Source organism: Apteryx rowi, unplaced genomic scaffold, assembly GCF_003343035.1.
Source record: "Apteryx rowi isolate R43461 unplaced genomic scaffold, aptRow1 scaffold_594, whole genome shotgun sequence".
In the NCBI taxonomy this organism is placed as follows: domain Eukaryota; kingdom Metazoa; phylum Chordata; class Aves; order Apterygiformes; family Apterygidae; genus Apteryx; species Apteryx rowi.
Genome location: NW_020450865.1, coordinates 359921 through 365920, shown reverse-complemented (window position 1 = coordinate 365920; position 6000 = coordinate 359921).

Genomic DNA, 6000 nt, shown 5'->3' with positions numbered 1-6000 from the left:
CCCTCTAAAAAAAACATTGCTAGATAACTCCCTATGATTACATCAAGACCAACTGTGCAGATTTATCCTGTGGGAAAGCTGAGGAGTTCTTAGTTCTCACATAACATACTGACCGTAGCAGTGGTCAGTATGGTGCATGCCATGCTGGTTGTGGTGCCAGTGTATGGCTGTGCAGTCCTTCCTGCCCCCAGCATTAGATGAGCTGAGCTGAGCTGAGATTAGGTCTAACCAAATGTCCTAAGAGCATTCAGGCAAAAAAAAATCAGGTGCAGTCATGACTTATTTATGCCCTTTAAAATATTTTATTGATCTGATGACATTGGGTTGCCAAGTTTTTGAATCACAAGATAAACTAAGGGGTAATTTAATAGGATCATTTGTTGCTTAAGGTTTTGTGCTATCTGTTTTTAAAGGAAGTCTATGCTGTTGTGTGGGCAACTTTCATAACAAGGTCTGAAGCAGTGAATGACTCTTGTTTCCACAATCTGAAGCAAATACAAACATTGTTTTTGACAGACTTTGCTTGTTGGGTACATTTGCAGTCTTGTGACTTTCAGACCTAGCATCTGATTTCGAGGCAGTTTCCAAAATGTTAAAGCAATTTCTTCCTTTGCTTAACGTCAGCCTGGTGGAATTTCAGATATATCTTTAAAGAAACAAACTCATTCATAAAAACTTGTTGTCATGAGGCAGCTGCCCTTGATGTATAAACCTCCTGAAACCATCTGCAACCGGTCAAGTAGATACTGTATTTTGTGTCCTAATGTTTCAGAAGCACTGAGAATATGATACAATATTTTCTCTTCTGATATAAAAGTATTTCTCCTCTTTGTTGTGAATAATAAATCTTCTTGCTATTATCATAATGCCGTAGGATTCCACAGCATGAACACTTTGAAAGGAATCTCTTCTACTGCAGGGAATATTATATTGCTTCCATTAGAAAACTTGACTTCTATTTCAAGAGCCCATAATTCATTAGCTGAATGCTTGTAAATGTCACCTAGTTATAGGTCCTCTAGGATCGAGTATTATTCCATGCTTTCTTGTACCACATTATGCTGTCTGGTCAGAGAGAGACAAATTCTTTGCTATTTGTTTTCCTTCAGGATTAGAAATGTGTAATTTAAAATGTAAACTACCAGCAGCACGGACCTTCCCCCCCCGCCCCGTGCACAACTCTGGACATGCTGCTCTAAAAATAATATGAAATATCAGCCCAAATACTGTAGGCAAAACACAAGTGGGTTCCAATGGGACTTTTACTTCTGTAATTGTGGCTAAATCCATTTGATTTCTAGCTATAAATGTAAGGCGACCATAAAAGCCTCTGCTGGTTGCGTCTGGGGATTGTTCCTGCTGAGTCACGCCATGGACTCGCAGTGCAAGTTCTTATTCTCGTTTTGTAAATGCAGATGTGAAAGCCGTATGGTTAAATGCCTCGCTCAGGGCTACACACCAATTAAATGACAGCAATTAGGATTCATAAACTCCCAAGTAAGGAACCTGCACTCAGCCTTTTCAGGCTGGCCTAACAGTGCCCATCTTCAGCTTTATCCTTCCGTCACATACAGGCATGCAAAACATACTGGCTTGCAAACAGCAGCCGTGTTGTGACAGACTGAACTGTGCAGTGGAGAAAAATGTAGCTGTAAGAGTCAGCAACAAATCTGAACATCTGGGTCCTAAACGTTGTTTCTGCACCTACTCCACTCAATAATATAGATAGTGTTTCATCCTTGACAACCTGTGGGCAGTTATATAAAATAAAAAGTATAATATAGTTAGACCCAAAGGTCACAGATCTTTTACTCTGTGGAACTGATAGTATCGGGCATTGAAGAGGACAGGATCTAGTGACTAGACTTGATATTCAGGCATCCCTAAAATAATCAAAATTATTTGATACTGAACTAATCTGTTTGAGAAAAGTAGAGGTCAGTGAGAGGTTGCTAATTTTTTAAATACTAAAATGGTTTCCTATTCAGAAGGTTATTTAGAAAAGGATACAAGACCATTTCAGTGTTGAAAGTCCCAATTAGCACTTCTTTTTTAAATAATAATTTTCATTTTCATCACTTTTTAAACATTTTTAATTTTTACAGACTTTCCAGGGATAGAAAAAATGACAGACTGCAAGGAAGTACACTTCTCTCATTCTTTCATCTGCTCTCTTTTCTATGAGCATTAGAATTAAGTGAAAAAAAGGTACAAAAAGGGGAAAATTTAAATGCTTTGAAATAAAAATAATACCATTTAATTTCATAAAAACTTTAAATGAAAAATTCTGTGAATGTTCAAATTAATATAATCTTCTGAAAAGTGATAATACCATTTTGACCAACCCTATTTAAAGCAATATTGAAATCACAACATCACCTAATCTCTAAATACTGCTTCCTAACGGGAGTTGTAGATCCAGTACCGTATAATCTGGATTCTTTGGACAGATGACAAATTTCAGAACGCATTCCATATTCTAGGAATTGCAGCTTCACCAGAAGATCTTGTCTGTAGCGGAGAACCGGACCATAAAATAACCAAACAATAACTTCAGGGAACATGGTGCCATCCTGAATCAAAATGTTTTGGATTTGAGGTTTCATGTTTTAGCATTTTTAATGAAATATGGAAACAGGCAGTATATACAGGCAGGATACATTTGGAGAGGGGCAGGGAGGTGTGATTCTTTCAATTCTGAAACAATTTGGCTAAAAACCCAGATTTTTCACTAGCTCAGAAGTTCAGTATCTCCTATTTTCTTTTGTTTTTAAGCCTGTACATGTGTTAGCCTTTCTGCATCCTATAAAAATGAAAAAACTTTTCTTAAAGTGAAAGCCATGATGATCATGGTGTTGAAAGATTTAACAATAAAATTGCAAAACTGGGCAACACTACAGTTACCAGAGTGGAAATCATGAATCCAAAAATTATTTGAGTGTTCCCAGCAAAAAGTTACATTAAGGATTACATGTATCCAGCAACAGTTCCTAAGGGAATGGTTGTGGTAAGGGAATTGTATGTGGTAAAGAAATATGTTGGGAACAGCCTCTGCTAGCTTACCAATTTGTCTCTTCAGTCACTAACCCGCTTCTGTACAGTGGTCCAAATTAAGGCCCCCTGCTATTTAAAATGTTTGTTTTTACTTTTTAACCCAGACTGTTTTATAGAATTGTGTCAGGGAGCTCTCAGCTGAGCTGTTACACCAGCAGAGATGAGGATTTGGAGAGGGAGCAGCTGGGAGAGAGTAAGATCTTAACCTGGATCAAGAGCAGCTGGTAGCTGATTGGACCACAGCCCACATCCCTAGCCCCGCAGCCTGCGAGCCCAGCTATCACCCGTCCATGGCTTGTCATTCCATCCATTACTGGCAGATAAACACATTAGCTTGGTGTTTCCACTCAAATTATTGTCAGTGAAAAGGTAATACAATACATTTAAATTATTATCAGTCTTCATTTTACTAATTCATAGAGATGAACTGCATGCTCCTTATAGTGGGTTTATGGAGATATTGCAGTACAAATCTATATTTAGTTAACATGTTTAAAGTTTTCCTTCCTACCTGCATTAGCTAGTGACTTTTTTAATGCATTCTTAAATTCTGGAAAAAAAATTAAACAGGAAGTTATAGTCATATGGAAATATATATGGCTGCTTATTCCAACTGTACCTACAGTTCAGCTAATGTACTTTAATTGAGCTGGTCAATATATTTCTCTGTGGAAAACTTCCAGTTTGACTTTTCCTTTTGTCATGAATTGAAAGGAAAAATTAAACTTTCAAAGTCTTCCATGAAGTAAGAATTCAAAAAAATATTATTGGAGAGTGTCAAAGAACTCTTATTGAAGTATTTCATCTCATAAAGTAAAGGACCTTTGTTTGGAATAGTTTCAACCTTATTCATACCCTATTAATTCAAAATGAAGCCACTGAATTTTATCGAAGCAGTAATTCTTTCCATTAATTTTTTTCTACAAGTCAATATATTCCTATGGAGAAAGAAAAACAATTTCATAGCATGTTTTTTCTAACAAAAATATGCTGTTCAAAAAAATTTCAGCCAGCTCTAGTTTCAGAGTAATGTTTAACATATATTATAGGGATACAAACCCTTCTTCTATAAAAGAGTATTGGACAGCATGAGAAGGGTCTTTTGTTGTTGTAGACCAGCAGTTTTCAGTCTGAATTATTAAATGTTCTGGAACCTGTGAGGAGCCAGATATAATTCTGTGATGAATATAAATCTCTAGCTCCAAATCATATTGGTTATGCCTTCACCTAATTGCTTGTGACAAACTCAAAAGAAGAGAGGATAGTTATTGGTCAGATTAAAATTCTTGTAATATTCATTGATTCAGACTCTCATTGAAGTTTTTATATTTTTAAACATGACACTTCTGAATAACAAATTCCTCTCAAATTCAACTTGGAGAGAGGCTTGAAACTATCTCATCTCAGTTCAGCAACTAGTTTTGACTAAAATGGAGAAGGGACTTGAACAAGTTGAAGTGTTTTGTTCCAACACTTTTTAATTTGAATCATGTCACCTTTCCCATTTAAAATAATACTTTTTTCAGAAATGATCAGAAATGATTTTTTTTTTTCAATGCTTTCATCTCACCTCCCACTACCAAAATAGATCAACATTTGAAAGTTGGATGCTGTAGGGGATGCGGCTGGAAACAGGCTGCTGGGATGGAGAAGCCGTGGGAGCGCAGGGCCCCACATGCTGGCAGAGCGTGTCTGGGGAGTGGAGGGCAGCGGGCCATAGGAAACAGTGAGAAAGTGCTCAGTATGGATGCAGCAGAGCAAAAACTGAGCTCTTCTGTGCTGGGACTTCTCTGGTTTGCCCAAAAGGAGCTGTTGTTCAGCGAGCTGCAGGAGCTCTGCCCCAGAGGAGCTGGGCAGAGAGCTCCTGAGCAAGAGAAGAGGGAAGAGGCCCCGGGAGGGCAGCGAGTGCGCCAGGGGGAGAGGACAGCATGCAGCCTGGTTCCACTGCGCCTCATCGCAGGGGGCCCCTCCATCAGTCAGCCGCAGCAGCTTTATCTGATGAGGCATCCTCCACATCATTGAAAGTAAGCTGGCTATTTCAGCAGTATCCTTCATGTGTAATACCTCTAAAATGTATTTCTCTTGCTAGTAGTTTTCTCTCCATCTCTATCTCCATCTGCCTACCTCCATCATTATGGGGACACAACAGAGGTGCTTTCCACTGACCTAGCCAGGTCTGTCAGGCTGGGAAAGTCAGAGGGTCCAAATGTGATCCAGGCCACATCACTCCATCGCTCACTATGCTCATCTAAAGCATGACTTAATAATGCATCTTTCCTTCAAAAAGGGAAAGCTGTAGGTACCAGAAAGATCCCTGAATAGGGAAAAAGGAAAGGACTAGAGGACTCGGGGCTGGCAGTCAGAGTAGCAGTCATCAGCAAAGCAGGCTTAGAGCTCAGGACCCCATGGCAGAGACTCATCTATCACAGTCTTCTCTGCCCTCTCATTCCTATCTGAGCACTCTGTCATTGCAGGCAAGATGGTTTCTTACTGCCATAGTCCTGAAGCTTTCTCCTTTAGTTCATTCTTAATGTGTATTTTTATTTAAAAAAAATACTGTGGCTAACAACTGAAATTATTCCTTTGTTATTTCATTTAATCCTCTTCCCTTGTTAATTAAATATCGGTGAGAGCTCTCTTTTGTCCATCATGAAGCACAATGTTATTAGCTGTTTAGCATCGCTTTCTATTTGCTGGCCTTCACTTCAAAAGAATTTTAAAAAAGAATCATAACATACCAAATTGACATTAACAAAAATGTTGTCCTCCAGAGTTAAAAAGGATATAGTAGTCCACCTATCTTCAAACTTCAGATCTTTGTACAGCAACGTGGATACAGAGAAATTCCCATATTCTGTATTAAATGTAATTGTTCTGTGAACAATTGAGATCAATCACATAGTTACAGTGAGACAGTTCCTGAACAGATGGTAAGAAGAAGCATGT